Source organism: Gossypium arboreum, chromosome 12 (genome assembly GCF_025698485.1).
Source record: "Gossypium arboreum isolate Shixiya-1 chromosome 12, ASM2569848v2, whole genome shotgun sequence".
NCBI classification, from domain to species: Eukaryota; Viridiplantae; Streptophyta; class Magnoliopsida; order Malvales; family Malvaceae; genus Gossypium; species Gossypium arboreum.
In genome coordinates, this window is record NC_069081.1 from 38,436,689 (window position 1) to 38,456,771 (window position 20,083).

Genomic DNA, 20,083 nt, shown 5'->3' on the forward strand with positions numbered 1-20,083 from the left:
TAATTTAATTGTTTCAAATTCCAATTTAGTCGTTGACCTTTTTTAATTTTTCTATGGATGAGTCACTAAGAAACTACATAAGTTTCTTTAATGGTCTAATTACCATATAAGGACCTCTAGATTTTAATTTCATAGCTATTTAATCCTTATAGCTACTAGAATTCAACTTTCGCATTTTATGTGATTTAGTCCTTCTTGTAATTTAGCACTTAATATATAAAATTTTACTATCAACATTTTCACATGACATGCCTATTATAATATGGACCATGTAATGAAGTAAAAATAAACCTTATTTTTGGGTCGAATTTGTGGTCCTGAAACCACTCTTCTGATTTCACTAAAAAATGGGTTGTTACAATAATACAAGAACAACCACAATCATTGAAACCAAATGCTCTATAAAGCCTCAACCTTGGGTTAGTTTCCTTCATACTTCAACTTAGACCATCACATTACTTCCTTGTTCATTTGGGTATGCAAGACCTCTAAGTTCTTTTTTCTATCTTTTATTCTTTTTTATATTGGTTTTATCTAAATGTTAGATTGATGTTGTGCAGAAGCATGTCTTCACCAATTTGGATTCTTTTGCTGGGTTTTTTGTTTATGGCCTTTGGAACAATGTCAGTGTAACACCCCGAATTTGGGCCTAGAAGTATTGGGCCTTGAGTGCGGGTCTGTAAGGAGGTTGTATATAAGTATTTAATTGTGCAATGAAATAACATAATTAAATGTCCGCTTTGGTGGTTAATGGCCCTGAGAAGTGTTAGAGAAATCTTGGGTTCAAACTTGGGCTTTAGCAAAAATTTTGGTATTAAGAGGAAAAAAAACCTGGATGCTTGGATGAGGGATTTTAAATTATTGTGTTAAATAAATGACACAAGGAAGCTTGTAGTCTAGTGGTTGTGGCGTCATTAAGGTTGTATGGGAGCCTGGGTTCAAGCCTTGGCTCTTGCAATTTATTTTGGTTTTTTTTAAGGGAACCTGGACTTTGGCCTTTAGACCTTATAATTAATTGGGGATAAAATATGACACAAAAAGCCTTGTGGCTTAGTGGCAAGTAGCGTGTGGAGCATCTGAGGGGAGGCATGGGTTCAAATCCCATGGCAAGCAAGGAGCATTTATTTTGCTAACAGGGGGCGGCAAGAGTTGGTGTTGAATTCAAACTCTGATGTTGGAAGGATCCCACATCGGGAAGCTAACTTAAGAGTGGATGCGAAGCTGGCTTTAAATAAAGGGAACCATGAGGAGAGTAAAGGTACCTTTCTTGGCTGAACCCTTTCGTTGTATGGCGTGCTCGTTTGGGTTGGGCGTCGGCTAAGAGTGCTCGGAGCGTGGATTAACTCCAGTCTCCTATCAGGTTTGTATTTCTCACTACTCTAGCTGTAGGATAGCTACTTCGGGTCGCGATGGGCCGAAAGGGGCTATGTGGGCCCAATGGGCCTACGGGCCCAATTGGATAAGTTGTTTGATTGTGTAGTAAATATTGGACTAGGCTAGGTGAATCTCATATTTGTGGCTAGATTTGGGCTAAAAGGGCCACATGAGCGTGTGGGCCCATTTGGGCTGAGAATGGGCTTTAGGGCCATTCGTATTGTTATCCCTGTTTAGAATACTTTAGTTTACCAAATTACAGAAATGCCCTGACTTGTAAAATTACCAAAGTACCCTCGATTTATAGAATTACTGTTTTACCCTTAATTTACAGAATTACTGTTTTACCCTCGATTGTGAAATTACCGTTTTACCCTCGATTGTGAAATTACTGAAATACCCCTATAGGGTAGAATTACCAAAATACCCCTAGTTTGTAAAATTACCAAAATACCATTGGTTTGTGAAATTATTGAAATACCCTCAATTTGTAAAATTACCAAAATATCCTTGATTTACAAAATTACAGAAATACCCTTGACTTTCTAAAAATTATAGAAATACCATTGGTTTACAAAATTATTGAAATGCCCTTGGTTTGTAGATTTACCAAAACACCCTTGTAGGATGAAATGACTAAAATACCCCTAATAGGTAAAAAGACCGTAAAGCCCTTGTAGGGTAAAGTGACCATAATACCCCTGTATGGTAAAATGACGAATATGCCCTTATGTTTCGTATGACTGATGTGCTTAGGATTTACATATATTGATATTGGATTAGTTAAGTTTGAGTGATAGGTGGTGGTTATCGTAGGTGATTGATTTTGGAAACATTTCAACTTCAACCCATAACAGTTGTGTAATAACCCTCGCAGTAGCTTAGATTAATATTCGCCGAAAAGTCGAAATGCTAAAATTCTGGCATTTCGGGAACTTGTGATTTTTCCTTTGCTGAAAGATGCGATAGATACGATATGATTAGTGTTTGGATCGATGGAGTAGGTAAGAGCGCAATTTTGTGCACGATGGTAAGTTGGGCCTCAATGGGCTTCGGGCCCATTTGGGTAAAACTGATAGAAAATGGAATCTGGAAAAGTTGCATGTTAACACGGTTAGTACTATTGTAAAATTTGGATCATGTGGGCTTAATGGGCTAAATCGGCATTCGTAGGGCCCATTAGAGGTTTTGGGCCCAAAAGCCCGAGTTTGATAAAGTGGGTTAAAGATCATTGTTTAAACACTCGAAAATATTGATAATTGTTGATGAACATGGAAAACCCTGATATTTGGTAAAATTACGAAATTACCCTTATAATGTGAAAAATAACTGTTTTGCCCTTGTGGGCAAGTGACTGACTTAGACTGTGTGGTTGACGGATTTGATTGTGAATATATGTTGGTGATATGAATGAATTGACTGTGATTGTTTGATTCAAATATGGGCATGACATTCTGCCTACATGACATGTTGCATGGGTTGGGTTTTATAAATGGAGGAAGTGCTAAAAGGGCTATGCCCCAGTTTACCGAAAAGGGCTTTGCCCTAGTTTACCAAAAAGGGCTTTGCCCCAGGGCTTTGCCCCAGTTATTAAAAGAGGCTAGGCCTCCAGATATATGATAAAGCAGCTATGCTGCCAGTGGTGTGTTGGTTGGGTGGGTTGAATCATTCCCCACATGGTGTGTTGGTTGGTACGGGTGGAGAGTAGCGGATGGTGGGTCGAGTAGTCTTCCCAAATGGGCTTGCATACATCCATTGACATTACATGTGATATTGAAATGGGCCTAAGGGCCATATCGTTTCTGAGAAAGGCTTCGCTTGATGATATGATTTATGAAAAGGCTTCGGCCCAGAGATATGATTTATGATAAGGCTTCGGCCCAGTGATATGATTTATGATAAGGCTTCGGCCCTGTGATATGATTTATGAAAAGGCTTTGGCCCAGTAACCATTAAACAAAAGGCTTCGGCCCAGTATATGCCAAGACTAAATAGGGCTTTGGCCCTGATTGTCTTGACAACGTGTTTTCACTGTTTGTTTATTCTTGGGATTACACTCGAGTTTTTGTAAACTCACCCGTTTCTAACTGTCAAGGTAATCCCTAAGCTTAGATGGTTTGGAGCTACGAGGGACTCGAGATGGCCACACTCATTTTCGGTTCTTTAAATTGCAATAAGTAGTGATTTATTTCTTTATAAGTTTTATCTTATTAATATTATTATTTGGTTTTGGGTTGTAATAAGGCCATTTTAATTATTTTTCGGGATTATTTTATTTTATACCCTATATGTTTCGATAACAATATGAGTTAGACCTAGGGCGCATTTCCAAAATGATAATTGTTTTCAAAATAAGCATAACGATACAATTAATCGATTTATCAAAAATATCGACTTAAATGGATTGCAACTCGTTTTTTTCAAAACTAACCTAGCACCAAAGTGTGGCAATGGTTGTGGGCATGTCTAGGATTGGATCCAATCGAAGAGCTTGGTACTTAAATAGCCTTCATGGCTCACCTCCTTTGTTACGGATTCCTACCTGGTGCCCAGCTCCCATTCACTTTGTTAGCTTAACAAAAGTCAGCTTTTAAAGCACTAAAACGAAACATGGATTTTTAACTTCAATGTGGCACGTCAGATTCGGCCATAACGTCTGGGCCGGGTTTGGGGTGTTACAGTCAGCACCACCTAGAAAGCCAATAGCAGCTCCATTCGAGAGAAACTATGTGCCTACATGGGGTTTTGATCACATTAAGTGCTACAATGGAGGCTACTAGATTGAGCTTTACCTTGACAAATATATTGGTACTGGTTTCCAGTCAAAAGGATCCTACTTGTTCGAACATTTTGATAAGCAAGTAGAGCTAGTTTCTGGAGACTATGTTGGAACTATTACTGCTATCTATGTGAGTATAATTTTTGCCCCACTGCTACATTGATACAACTTGACTTCTTGCAAGTAAAGCTTAAAATTTGTTTAATTGATCTCTTGCATTACAGTTATCTTCTCAAAATTTGGAGCATGACGAGATAGATTTTGAGTTCTTAGGGAATAGAATGGGCCAGCTATACATTTTACAGACAAATGTGTTCACTGTAGGAAAGGGTGATAGAGAACAAAGGATTTATCTTTGGTTTGACCCAACAAAAGCCTACCATTCCTACTCTGTGCTTTGGAACTCCTATCAGATTGTGTTAGTCTCTCATTTCCTACTTATCTAATTTCAACTTTTGGTGATCTTTTAGGTTTTTTTTTTATCTTTGGCTATCATTAAATACTTTAGAGTGGCTGACATACTTTTATGACCTTTAATGGGACTCAAAAAAGCTTTCAACTTGAAAGTAATTTTTTAAAATCATTTCAAAACATATGAACAGATTGTTGAAAAATATGGACATCACATATATAATTAATTAATTACATGTTATTATTATTTACTATCATAATAGATTAGTCCAAATTAAAAGTGATTGTAACATCTCAACAATCAAGGGTTAGTATAATTGAGTTTGTGAATTGAGAGTGAGTGATTATACCTTAATTTTTAAATTATCGATACATTTTTAGGAAATAAATGAGGTATTGGTTTGTTGGTTAAGTGCTAGTGAAACGTTCCTTGAATCCCAAGTTCAAAACCCTTCTCTCTCACCATTTTTATTATCTTGCAAATTTTGCCTTAAACCCTAGTATGCGACATCCCTTGTTTTTTTTTCTTTGAAACTCAGGTTCGAGATTCTGATTCCGGTTGTCATAGAAAAGATGCTATTAAGTTACAGGTAAACACTTGAGGTGTATTATTGTAGACATAGAACTGAAAGAGTTAGTATTTAACTTTTTCTTTGAATTGTAATATAGAAAACTGAAAATTGATTGAAGTTAGATAGTGATTATTTTTTTTTATAAAATTGTATACCAAGTTTAAGATCATAGGATACATAATCAATAAGCATAGAATGAGGGACCACGGGGCTCAGCGTCGAGCTACCCAATTTGAGTCATTTGCTTCTCAAAGAATTACGCCTACTTCTAAAGGTGAAAACCAAGAGGTTGGCGATGATACAGTGTCTCAAGCAATATTGGGAGTCTTAGAAAATGTTTTCAAGGTTATGGTTGAAAGGAATAATATGGAGGAAGAGACTAAATGCTTAGAGTGCAAAAGAAAGAAAAAGAATAAAATTCGAAAACGTAGAGAGTTTGCTTCCACTGGACCAAATTCGTGACCCTTAAAGTGGGCCAGATGAGTTAGACCTCAATGAAAGGTTGTAGTAGTTATTATTGGAGAAACTATTAGATCAGCTAAGGTTCTGATTTGTAGATATTGTGGTAAGCATAATCCAGTAGAGTTTTTGTTAAAATTGGGAATTAGGATAGAGGAATCTGTTAGTAACGTTTCCTTAATTAGATATGCAAAATATATGTTGGGAATTTAAGGAGACGCATTGTCTGGAATTTTGTTGGAACTAGAGTTGCACAGTGAAAGCTTGGTGGCCTGGTTTGAAGGAAAAGGGGTAACAAATTTTGTGACCAAGAAAATTTCGAGGACGAAATTTCCTTAAGGAGGGGAGAATTGTAACATCCCAATAATCGGGGGTTAGTAGAATCAGGTTTGTGAATTGAGAGAGAGTGATCATACCTTAATTTTTAAATTATCTATGCATTTTTAGGAAATAAATGAGGTATTGGTTTGTTGGTTAAGTGCTAGTGAAACATTCCTCGAAACCCAAGTTCAAATCCCTTCTCTCTAACCATCTTTATTATCTTGCAATTTTTGCCTTAAACCCTAGTATGTGACATGCCTTGTTTTTAAAATAAATATTCCAAAATTATTTCAAGAATGTGGAAAAATCCTAATGGTTAAAACAAAAATGAGAAAGTATGGAAATTAAATGAGTTCTCAAGTTCGAATCATTTCCCTTGCGAAATAATTAAATTTTGTAAAATCCCTTATTTTTTTAATGTATGTGCCATCCATACCCTTTAACCCTAAGTATAAATATAACTTTTTATTGTATTTTTTAGCCTTTAATTCAAATTTTAACTACTCAAGCCGTTCACCCTCTTCCTCTCCTCTTTTCTCTTCAATTTTCTTTCTTTCTCCTATCATTGTCGTCGCCTATACCTAGTTTTACCATCTCTTTCTTCTTTTTCTTTTTGCCACAAGATTTGTTAACATATTCTCCACCATATTGCGGTAATTTTTTCTCATTAAGATCAGCCCCAAATCTGAAATCCTGAACTCCAAGATCGATCTTGAACATTGCCAAGAAAGTGCCATTGTCGTTTCTCTCGACTAGCTTGGGTAAGATCTCTTCTCTATTCAATTTCTTAATTAATCTTGTCCATTCAAAACCTAAATTTATAGATATATAATTTGGGGGATTTTAAATGATTTCAAAGTTATTTTTCCATAATTTAATGAGATCTCAAACCGTTTTAAAATTCAGACCCAATTTTAGCTACCATTGGTAGTGGTCCGTACGCCTATGTGTAAGAAAGGGAGCTGTTTTATTTCTTCGTTCTTGCCTATATTTTTCCAGCATTAATTTGAGTTCTTTAACCATCCTAATCAGCTTTTAAACCCATTTAAATTAGGGAAAAACCTTCTTGATCGATTATCCATTCAGATCCCACAAATCGTGAAGCGTAAGTGCAATAAGGGTAACTAGTTTCTTATTTCGACATAGTTTTTGGGTAAAGGTTATGATTTGATTAAATGAAGGAATCTAATAATTAACTAGCTACTGATTTTACAGTATATTATTGAATTATGTGCTGACCCAAACGGCCCAAACCATCCGTAAAGGAAAAGAATGATTGTAAGTACGGTTTGCATTGATACAATGTAAGGAATCTAACTAGTTTGGATTCATAAAATAGTTATAATTCCAATGATTGGTTTGAACTAATAATTGGGTTTTTGGGGCCTGGTTTAATGGTAAATTTATTGTATTTATACTGAATTTTGGTTTAGGTTCGTTTAAGGAATTATTAAGGAAAATTGGAAGATTCGCTAGTGTGTTGCGAGGAAGTGAAAAATAAGGTGTGGGTCTTAAACTCATAAAATCGTTTGAAAATGTTAAATATCATGCTATATTTGATAAATTAGCTTGCTTATTGGATTGGCTTAATAGCCAAATTATTGATTTTGTCAGTGGCCAAACAGTTATGTTTCGAGCCTTAAAAGACTGACATGTTGGCAAAAGTGTTAGTTTGATAGTATGGATGTTTGATTGAGTTTGTAACTGCATATTTGAGTTAAGAGATATGAGAATGTTTGATTGAATGATACAATGAATTGAGATATTAAGCTTATGTATGATTTAAATACATGAGATATTTGTTATATTGTGTACTAAAAATGGTGCTATTTATGCACAATGAAAATCCGTAAAGTATGTGAAATTGAACGATATTGGCTGATATCAACACAATGGTAATTTGAAAGATTGGAACACTGTTTCCATTTACTGAAAGTATGTGATTATTAAGGACATGCTAAGCATGTCAAATGAATGTGAAAAGTATTGAGACATGATTATGTATGAGATTGTGTGACATATTGCATATGCATTGGGTTGGGATTTTTTGGTTGACGGAGGAGTTCCGTGGAGTATCGGCGGCATATTAAGTCCGTACTATTCGTAGTCAGTGCACTGCACCTAGCGTACCGATCAAATGTGAAAAGTATTGAGACATGATTATGTATGAGATTGTGTGACATATTGCATATGCAATGGGTTGGGATTTTGTGGTTGACGGAGGAGTTCCATGGAGGACTGGCGGCATATTAAGTCCGTATTATTCATAGTCAGTGCACTGCACCTGGAGTACCGAGGGGATTGGCAATTTTATCGCATATTATATGTTATTGGCGATTGTATCGCAGTTTGATATCCGACAGATTTTATGCATTATTGATTACATGGTGGTTTTACCACATTGTGCTATGCTAATAATGTTTTGGAGTTTGGCAGACAGGTTCTGAGGAACTCGTGGTGTGTAGCGGATGGTATGGGTAGGAACCTTTTTGCATTGCATCATGTGCACGACATATTCGAATGTTATTGATTTATGCTACGTATTATATTTTGTTTATTGAACGGAATCAAAAATAATGATTGTTACTCGAATGAATGATGACCTATGCTTATACACTGTTTGACATCAATTTGATAACGATTATGTAATGATATGGAATTCCTATGATGGTTATGTTTTCTTCTATTAATGCTAATATGTTTCATTGTATTTGATGTTTTTTCCCGTTTAAATGATTATTTGACTCACACTGAGCTTTTCATAAGCTCACCCCCAATAGTGTTTAACTTTAAAGGTAAACCATAAAATTAGGACCAGACTCAACATTCAGAGAATCAACTTGGATCTCAGATTATTATTATTTAATTAAGTATTATTAAGTCTTTATTGGTTTTGGCTCGTAATTTTTAATTATTTCTGGTCTGTGGCTTGGTAACTTTTCTTTTGGGGATTTTTACATGCATGGATTACTCAAGCATAATAACCGGATAATACATGGTATCAGACTTAAGTAAAATTTGATATTGTTTCCTAGTTTCCGCTACAATGCAAAGGATCTGTTTTTGAAAAACAAATCAATAAGGAAACTAATTTTCCAAAATGACTTGAAAAATGATTTTTCTACTGCATTAGTTTAACTTCGAGTCTTTTCTTTAAAGAAGAGTGACAAGCAAACGGTTTTACTAAAATAACACTCTCAACAATAAAATGAATCCTAAGCATACACGACCTAATGAATGAATGCTTTTAAGCTAACTCAAAGTACAACTACAGTTTTCTCTAAAATGAGTTTATTTAAAGTCTTAAAAAGTAACGTAAGTTAGCTTAGCCATTTTGGTGGCTAATGTAGCGTTCTCAATCTAGCAATAACGTCTACGCCAGGTTTATGAGGTTACAGTGATCTAATTTGGTTAAGGTTTTTTGGGCTTTTATTATTAAAAAAATTATGGATAAAATATGGCTAGATACTCTAGTAACTAATTTCAAATTAATGATAGGTTGATTAGAAATTAGGGCTAATGTGCCAAAGTTATATATTAGGATTATGATCCTCAAATTACACGCATCAAGATTTCTTTTCTAATATCCCATCATTAGGAAAGAAAGAGTAAATATTCTCTAAATTTCTTGTGTACTAATTTGGAAGATCAAAACCCCATGATTCGTAGATTTCAAGAAATCAATTAATTCAGGTACACTTTCGAATCTAGTTTTGTTTCTTGATTTATTCTTAAAGATTTGACATGATAGATCCTGATTTATGGTTTGTTTTAAGTTTTATATTAGATTTTGATTTTACAGTTCTAACAAGTGATATCAGAGCCTCGTCATATTAAATTAGTGAGAATGAATTGATTTTCTATTATTTTGGATTGATTCATTTTTCAAATTTTATAGATATGATATTTCAATTATATAAAATGTTGAATATTTCAAATTCTAGATAATTTTTTTAGGTTTTGATTAATTATGATTCAATCTTTTAGGGTTACTTTTAATTTGATTTTCATTTAATGTTGAATTTTTGGATTAATATGAATTTTTATGGCTTTTCACTTTTCGTCAGAAAACCTAAACTATATAGGTGTTGGTTTTAAAAGGAAAATCTGTTAAAAAAAAGGTTTTGATTCTCGAAGGAATCAAGATAAATTTTAATGGAATTGAAACCTGATAATTGAATTTAAAATATGAATATATTATTAATGTTTCACTAGTATTACTTTGGTGTTTTTCTTTAATGCAATACACGTGTGTGTATATGTATAAAGGCTTTGCTTATGTTATATATTCCTTGTAATAAAACAAACGAGAATCAGATTTGGTTTTGAAGTGCATTGAATGCAGACTTTTTTTTCTTTAGTCTATTATTATATATTTTAAAGAAATCGCAGGCATGTATATTTTGAGTATTCATAGAGCTTCAATTATTATTTGTTGATTCTCTAGATTCAATTATGTTTCAATCTTATTTCATTGCTAATTGATAATGAGGAATTAAGTGAACTTATTATTCTAGAATTTCCAAAACTAAGAATCTGTGCATTCTTGATTTTATGGAAGTTGGTTTAACTGCTATTCTTCAATTGCAGTAATATATGTTCAACTATTAGAATCAATTTTTTAATTTTGATTATCTATGGTAATATCTTTAAAATCTATGTTTCAAGTATTAGGAATAATAGATTTGTGTTTTGTTATATTGTTATATGGCAATGGCTATGAATTTTGGTCTCAGTCCAATTTTATTGAATTCTAGTTTCGAATTTTAAATCTGAATGCACATTTATCTATTATTGGAGAAGTTAATGATATTTTTACGATTTTTGTGATAATAGCAATTTGTTTTAATTCAATTATTTGGTATTTGCCAAAACCAATCAAAATTGTTTGTCAAAGTTTAACGAGGAATAGGACTATACAAACTTTTCAATGTATAATATGTATTTGATTGTTAATTTTAGAGTACATAGTTTATGTAACACCCCAAACCCGAGATCGTCACCGGATTTGAACACGTGGTGTTACCGGGCTCACTTCCCTTATTTCTCTCTTTGTAATATTGATTGCTGTTCCAGGCAGGCTAGCTAACTGCGTCACTGTCGCCTTAAAAATCATATCTCGAGTTTCAAAACTCAAAAACTGATTCCGTAAATTTTCCCTGAATTTAGACTCATATGTCTATCCATGGATTTATTTATAGAATTTTTGGTCAGGCCAATTGGTACAGTTTATTAGTTAAAGTCGCCCATGTTACAGGGGTCGACTACACTGACCTTCGCGCATTACAACCTGAATATCTTCTTGTACAGGGCTTCAATGCTCATGTAGTTTGTTTCTAATGAAACTAGACGCAAAGGGGAATCTTCACATATAAGGCACGACTTCTAATTCCTTCTGGATAATTTATGGTAAATTTTCAAAGTCGAGACAGGGGACCCAGAAACCGTTCTGGCCCTGTCTCACGAGAACTTTAATATCTCTCAGTATACTGCTCATATGGTCATTTCGTTTCGTCCATATAAAAATAGATTCATCAAGGTTAAATTTCATAATTTATTCACTATTTAATTATACTTCTACTATTTTTAGTGATTTTTCAATCTCATCTCACTGCTGCTGTCCGCAACAGTTACTGCAGTAGACTATGCCAATTTCGTGAATCTTTCCTTGGCCTTACTAATCATCCATCATACATGACACAAATTATGGCCACCTTATCAAAATTAAAATTTCTAAGACTCGTGGCTATAGGTTCTAGCATCCCACTCGACGACCACATAGGCCATTTTCACATGGCTGAAAGTTTACAACCCACAATTCAACAAAACATAATAGCCTATACATGCCAAATGTTCTCCTAGTTCAACTACGAAGACAATACCAAAAGGTTTCCAGCCGGTGTGATGACTTCAACGACGGTTCCGAGAACGCAACAATACGAGTCCAAGAGACCTAAAATGGGTGACAAGAAAACATCGAGTGAGTTTATAACTCAGTAAGTCATAAGCATTCATCAACCATCCATTAATAAAATTTTCGCAACATCAAACAATAAACGAGGCTAGGTACTTCATCCATATCGAAACTATACCATAATTCCTCGGACCTTTCGGTTCAATCTCATACCAAGTCATACATCCACATTTTATATTCTATACAATAAGATATTTGAGGCATTTTTACACACCAACTCATTCACACCACAATCATACAATTGCAATCATCACATAGATTTAAAGCTTACCAAGCTCAACCCCGAGCATGAACGTATTGCCTATTCGTCATGAGCTCAAGGTACTTACCCGATCCGCTGTCCGGGATTAACTCGATAATGTCGCACACTCAGTGCCAATTGTAATGCAAGAGCATATAGTGAATCCGCACACTTAGTGCTATATATTTTCAGCTCGCACACTTAGTGCTATATATTTTCAGTTCGCACACTTAGTGCTATATATTTTCAGTTCGCACACTTAGTGCTGTACAATTTTTAAACCCGCACACTTAGTGCCAATCTTGTCACCGTGTCCATTTATACCCGCACACTTAGTGCCGAGACCAATACCTTATGCATGTTGCTGCCTTTATACATTCAACCATGGCATCATTCCATACACATACATTTTCATTTACACATCAACTCATTTAAACACAATTGCGTATATATTATGGTCATTTACATCAACACCAAATATATGCTTAATGACTTACCTTGTGTTGGGTAAAATAATTTCAAGTCGGCTACTCGATGACCTTCGCCTTTCCCTTGCTTGATTCTCCTTCTTTAACTCCTTGAGCTTGATCAATAAATCAACTAGTTTAACCATCTTGCTAAACATTCATAATTTAACTACACATGCATATGTATGCTTGTATATTCGCAACCGTCCTCACTAATTACCCATTTAGTCGATTATACACATAATTAAAGGTAACATCACGAACGGCATACTTATGTATATATATATATATATATATGGGCATCACGATTAGATTTAACACCATCTTTATACTCAATTAGATGGCGAATGTATGTATATATATACAATGTCAACTATAACATCTTTTAAACACCTAATTTCATCTCATGAACATCTAATCAAATTTTCCTAATCTAGCATATATTTTCACATCTATTTGTAACATCATGTAAATTCACATACAACTACAATTAACCAAGCTCTTCATCCAATCATGCTCTCATGTTCGGTCATCCATATCTATACTAGCCATAACAAAATAATTTCTAAGTTTTAACACAAGCACAACACTTTAGTACCATGGCGAACACTTCATGCCTCATCACCACAAACATCAAAACACCAACCGCATCATTCCTATCACCGAGACCGTGGTTCGCACCTTAGCTTCCCACATTCTTCTCATAACCCCTCATAGTTCATTCGCCACCCATCATTCAACCAATAAAATTTCCTAGCAAACCCCTATGGCCAAGCACACACACACACTTACATCTCAACTTACAATACCCAAAAAAATCACATACTATCTAAACTATCTTAAACAATCAAAGAGTTCCCCCTTTATCCATAGCCTAATGTTCCATTCCCCAACATTATTCAACATTTTGCATGGCTAAACAAGAACCATGATCGTTCACTCACAACAAGTAAACATGTTACAAGTTAACACAATGTACTAACCTCCTTAAGGCTTCAAGTGACCGAAATTCTCCCTCCTTCCTTCCTTCTAGCCGGCCAAGTTCAACAAAGAGAACTCTCTTTCCCTCCCTTTCTCTCCCTCACTCACGGCAATGGCAAAGGTAAGGATGAACATTCCCCTTTTCTTTTCTTATTTTATTCCCTTTCTTTTTAATTCCTTTCTTTATTTTAGCTTGTCTCCCATTACCCAATTTCTCATTATAAAATCTAAGGCAAACAAATACATTGCCCATCCTCAATCTATCTTGGCCGGCCACCATAAGGAAATTTGGCAATTTGACATGCAAATCCAAGCATTTTCTAATATGTAACAATAGGCCACTTTAACATTAGCCTAGCACATTTCTCAATTTCCTCACATAAGTCCTTTCTAATAAATTTCACCTACAAATGGCGAAATTAAGGCACTAAATTTTCACATATGTATATTCATGCACAATAAACATAGAAAATAATAATTAATTAATTTTGTGTCTCGGTTTTGTGGTCCCGAAACCACATCCCGACTAGGGTCAATTTTGGGATGTCACAGTTTAGTTATAAACCAAAATTGATGGTATCAAACTCGCTGCTTGCTTTATTCATATATATGTTTTGATCAATGGATGTTTTAAGGAATTTAATTTTAAGATTGGTTCAATAACATGTCAACTATAATACAAGTTTACAAATTTGGTTTTGAATTTGGTTCATAATATAGTTTTTGGCATCTTATGGTTCTAAATATTTGGTTAAATTTTGATGATATGATTTATTGTATGAATTATGAGATATGTCAATTATTATGATTTTGTTTTTGAGATTTATTGGCTTGAGAATATTTTTCATGTATTCATGTGAATCTCTGTTTAATCATAAATAGAATTTGGGTTTACATGGTATATTTAGGGTAAGTTTTTCTATTTGATTATGAATACATGTATATGCGTGAATTGCTTTGGTGTTATTTTCTATGCTAAAATTATGAATACATGTGCTTGTTAATTATTTATCTTTGAATCACTACAATACTTCTGTTTGGTTTTGATATATAAGGTTTAGAAAAAAAAAGGTCAAAGTTTAAGGTTTTCGGTTTTTTATTGTATTATTAAGGAAAACTTATTTTGGGTTATCTCGGAATCTATAAATAATAAAAAAATCATTTTTTCTTTTCACTATTGGATAAATTTTAAATTTGAATATTGTATCATTATATATTTAACTATTATTATATTTGCCAACTTCATTATAACACCCCAAACCCGGCCTGGATGTTATGACCGGATCTGATGCGCCACATTGATGCGTTCAAAACACTTAGTTTGGAAAAGCTGAGTTGGTGTTGTAAAAGACACTTTTAAAAGTAAGTTAAAGTGAATGGAAGCTGCGCACCAGGTAGGAAACCAGGAAGAAGAGGAGGTGAGTCCGTCGGACTGCTTAAGTACCAATCTCTCTTCGGATCCAATCCTAGACATGCACACCGCCATTGCCACACTCTAACATCTCGTATAATTTTAAGAAAACCGTTTGATTATGACCAGCTTAAGAAAATGATTAAGGTTGCAAATCGTTTGCTTAAAATATTTATTTTCTTGGGAAACATTTACTTTGGAAACTTTGCGTCGTCATCGTGATCTTTTAAAAACAAGTAGATTTTATAAAAGCGAACCTAGTGCTAGCCGGTTTAATAATCCCCAAAATATAAGTAATTAAAAAGAGCGACCTTATTACAACTTTAAGCATAATAAAATAATCCAAAATAAATATTAAACTTATTTAAAATAGGCAATCAATCTTCATGGCCACTCTGAATCCCTTGACTCCAAGTCCACCAATTCTAGGGCTCACACGCAAGGATGGAAGAGGAAGGGGTGAGTTTGGGAAAACTCGGTATATCTGAAACCCATGCAAAGCCCAATTCAGCTCGAGCCCATTAGGCCTAAGCCCTATTCAGATAACAAGACACAGATGGTCAAGCCCTTTTCGAATCTGATAGCAAGGCCTTAGCCCTTTTTACATAACAAGTGTGGCCCATAGGCCCGGTTCGATAATATGAGTAACAACAGTAATAATGAATGCAAGCCCATCCGGGAGACTACTCAACCCACCAACCGCTACACCGCCTGTACCAACCCTACACACCATGTGGGAATATCTCAACCCACCCACCTACACACCACATTGCGACAATCTTGCTCAAATTTCAGTCGATTGAGGCAAAGCCTCCGATCGTGGATGAACCACTTTGATACTTCCTCCATTAATACCCCAATCCCATGCAGCAGATATTAATAAATGCATATCATGCAAAATACAAGTAGTAATCAATCATGCGATTCGGCCAATTTAAAAGCCTAGGGTATATCGGTAATTTTGCTCTTTAGGGTAATTTCGATAATTTTGCTCTTTAGGGGTAATTTAAGTGATCTACGCTCTTGCACAAGCTAATTCAGTAATTTTTATCGGTTTTATGCAATTTGATTCCACCATCTACCTAACGAGCTAATTTGCCCATCTCTTACCCATATTGGTCCGTAAGCCCATTGGGCCCGTTTTGGCCCATCGAGCCCTTTTTTCGAAATACGCTAAACGTCCACGCTGAACGTGCTTACCACCTTGCGGTGCAGATCTAACAATTATTCTATGACTTGAGAGCATTCGCATACCCACATGACCATGAAATGCCGGAATTTGGCATTTCGCTTTCTTGAATTGAACTAAAGAAGGGTGTTCGGTACACACGATTTGCGACATCGCTCTTGAGATCTCTTCCGATATCCTACAATTGATTAGCACAGTGCTTATTTACAAACCATAATCACTAAACTCCAAAACTTAACTCACCCATGATCGAACCATGTCCCTACAAGCCTTTGAAATCTTACCTTTTGCCAAAATCGATAGCTAGCTCGAATCCGATTGCTCCAATGATTCACGCTTTCAATCCAACACTTAAGAAGACACTAATCATTGATGAAAACGTCGATTAAAACCTTTAGAGCCACATGCCCAATTCGATGACCTCTCTATATTTTAGGGACTTGGCTTTTCCTAACTTTGTAAAATATAACCAGATCGAGATGATGAACACTTACCGCTTACTCCTTTTTGATCTCCACGCAATCAGTGCAGATTTATCTTTCAAGCGATGGTAAAAACTCGACTCCCGGAGTTCTGAAGTTTCAGCTATAAGCCCCCAATTCTATGGTTTTTCGGCTTTTGTGTGATGAAGGAGATGATAATGCGGGGCTACCACCTTGAAGTAGAATTGCGGTCAGGAATCTAGGATTAAGAAAAGATAATTTGTAAATTAATAAAAGCAAAAGAACATAGGAGAACCTGGCTTTGAAGAAATCGGCAAGCGGTGATCACAGGATTTGGCTTTTATGGATTCGCAAAAGTGTTGATGAATAGTAGGTATGATGAATAGTTTGAAAAAGAAAAATAGAAGAATAAGAGTAGGGAGGTGGTAGTTTGACTAGAGAGGAAAAGAGACAAAAGAACAATCCTAAGGTGTAAAAGCGGAAAAAGCGGCACCAACAATACCCTAAGTGCGAAATACTACCCTCATAATCCCCCGCCGATTTTCCCTCTTCAATTCCCCCATTCGGCTAACTCCTAGCCTCATCCCAATCCTTAAATCTCTCCCTTATCACTCCTTAATCCAAGCAGTTAAACCGATCCAACTCTCCTCTAGCGAGAATCCACGAACTCCAACACTTACCCTCCCGCACTAAAAAATAAATGCACCTATTTGCCAACAAAGGGAATCGAACCGTGTCTTCCCCAACACTTACACGCCACCTTCATAGCTCCCTAGTGGCGTCACTTAGCCACTTTACCAAAGGCTCATTTGTGATGCAATTTACCCATCACTCCACTTAAGGCCACTTAGCCAGAACCCCTAACTCCTAAGTCTAAAATTCCAAAAATTCAACTGGGTTTTGGCCAACTCATGGGCCTTCTATAAGCCCATTTACCTACTCAAAATACTAATTCCACATCCAAATACAAAATTTTAAAAATCTTTACAAAATATTGGAAATCGCGAATAAACCCGAAAATCAGGATGTTACAACTCTACCCTCCTTAAAGAAATTTCGACCTCGAAATTTTACCTTATCAGAACAGTTGAGGGTACTGTTGACACATCGCCTCCTCAGTCTCCCAAGTAGCTTCTTCCTTGCCATAGTTTCTCCAAAGTACTTTCACTAGTGGAACTGATTTCCTTCTCAACATCTTGGCGTCACGATCAAGTATTTGCGAGTTCCTCCTCGAAGTTAAATCGACATAACCTCGATTTCAAAGAAGCGGTATGATATGAGTTGGGTCGGATCGATACGCTCTCGACATGGATACATGGAAAGCGTCGTGGATCGATGCGATTCGGTGGTAACTCTAGTCGATAAGCCCTTTGGTCCAACCCGCTTAACAATCCGGTAAGGCCCAATAAACCGTGGGCTCAACTTACCCTTCTTACCAAATCTTAAAATTTTCTTCCAAGGAAACCTTCAAGAAAACCATATCCCCACAATGAACTCAATCTCTTTGAGCTTCAAATCCGCATACGACTTACATCTATCGGATGCCTCCTTTAACCGACCTCTTATCGACTTAACCTTGCTTTCGATTATTCGCCACCAATTACGGTCCAAGCACTCGTCGTTCACCCAACTCGTCCAACACATCGGCGTCGACATCTTCGCCCATAAAGCGCTTCATATGGTGCCATCTGAATACTTGCTTGATAGCTGTTATTGTATGCAAACTCCGCCAATGGTAAGTAGTCCTCCCAACTTCCATGACAATCGATGATACAACCTCTCAACATATCCTCCAGAACCTGAATAACCCTTTTCATTGTCCATCATGCGTGGGTGAAAAGATGCTAAAATCAATCGTGTTCCCAACGCTTCTTGCAACTTCGCCAAAACCGAGACGTAAACCTAGGGTCTCGATCAGAAATTATTGACACTGGCACACCATGCAGTCGCACTACCTCCGCCACGTATAGCTTGGCCAACTTTTGCAGTGAGTAGTCGGTGCGAGCGGTATGAAATGAGCGATTTTGTTAACCTATCCACAACTACCCACACCGAATCTTTCTTGGTGGGTGTCAAAGGTAACCCACTCACAAAGTCCATTGTTACTCTTTCCCACTTCTATAGTGGAATTTTCACTTGGTTGTAGTAATCCCGACGGCGGTTGGTGCTCACCTTAACTCGCTTGCACGTCGGACATTTCCCAACAAATTCGGTCACTTCTCGCTTTAATCCGGGCCCAAGTACACCTCTCGCAAGTCTCGGTATAACTTATTCCCTCCGGGATGCATGGCACGAGTCCACCATGAGCCTCTTTTAGATTTAAGCGCCTTAATTCGGGTCCTTTGGAATACAAACCCTTCCACGAAAACACGAACTCCTTCCTTTGTTCAACCCAAAATCTTTGTTCTCACCACTCTTAATTTGTTGGGAAGAAGAGCTAATGAATCGTCCTTCAACTGTTTTTCCTTAATCTTTCGGTCCAAGTAGGCCTTATTTGCGATTACGCCAACAAGCTTCCATCATCGTATAGACTTAATCGTGCGAACAAGGCTCCCAAATCCGTAACAACCCTTCGACTCAATGCATCCGCCACCACATTAGCCTTTCTGGGTGGTACTCTATCGAACGATCGTAGTCTTTAAGCAACTCCACCCACCTTCGTTGCCTAAGGTTCAACTCCTACGAGTCAACAAATACTTTAAGCTCTTATGATCGTGTATATGATGCACTTCTCCCCATATAAGTAATGTCTCCAAATTTTAACGCAAAAATCACCGCTGCTAGCTCCAAATCATGCGTAGGGTAATTCACCTCATGAGCCTTAAGCTGTCGTGATGCATAAGCGACCACCTTGCCCTCTTGCATCAGTACGCAACCTAACCCCACATGCGACGCATCGCTATATACGGTGAAGTCCTTCCCAGACACCGGTTAAATTAACACTGGCGCTTTAGTCAATACCTTTTTCAACCGTTCAAAAGCTTTTTGCTGTTTCTCGGTCCAGACAAATGGTACTCCTTTCCTTATGAGCTTTGTCAAAGGCGCCGCCATCACCGAAAAACCCTCCACAAACCTTCTGTAGTAACCTGCCAACCCTAGGAAACTCCGAATTTCCGATACTGACCTAGGTGGCTTCCATTCCAGAATCGCTTCAATTTTACGAGGATCCACCTTAATCCCCTCAGCAGAGACCACATGTCCTAGGAAGGTTACCTCCCTCAACCAGAATTCACACTTGCTAAATTTCGCATAGAGCTCCTTTTCCCTTAACACTTGCAGCACAATACGGAGATGCTCATCATGCTTCGCCTCCGTTTCAGAGTATACCAAGATATCATTGATAAAGACGACTACAAACCGATCCAAGTAAGGTTGGAATACTCGATTCATCAGATCCAGCTTGAGTGCTACCTCGGCCTCGACCACGGCCTCTTCCTCGAGTAGCCCTTGTACTCATAACG

The 20,083-nt window shown here is 36.6% G+C and overlaps 1 pseudogene; it reads left to right on the forward strand.

Moving 5' to 3' along the window:
- The first annotated feature begins 564 nt into the window (after window positions 1–564).
- LOC108469313 (xyloglucan endotransglucosylase protein 34-like) overlaps window positions 565–20,083 on the forward strand; it is a 60,446-nt pseudogene continuing 40,927 nt past the window's right edge.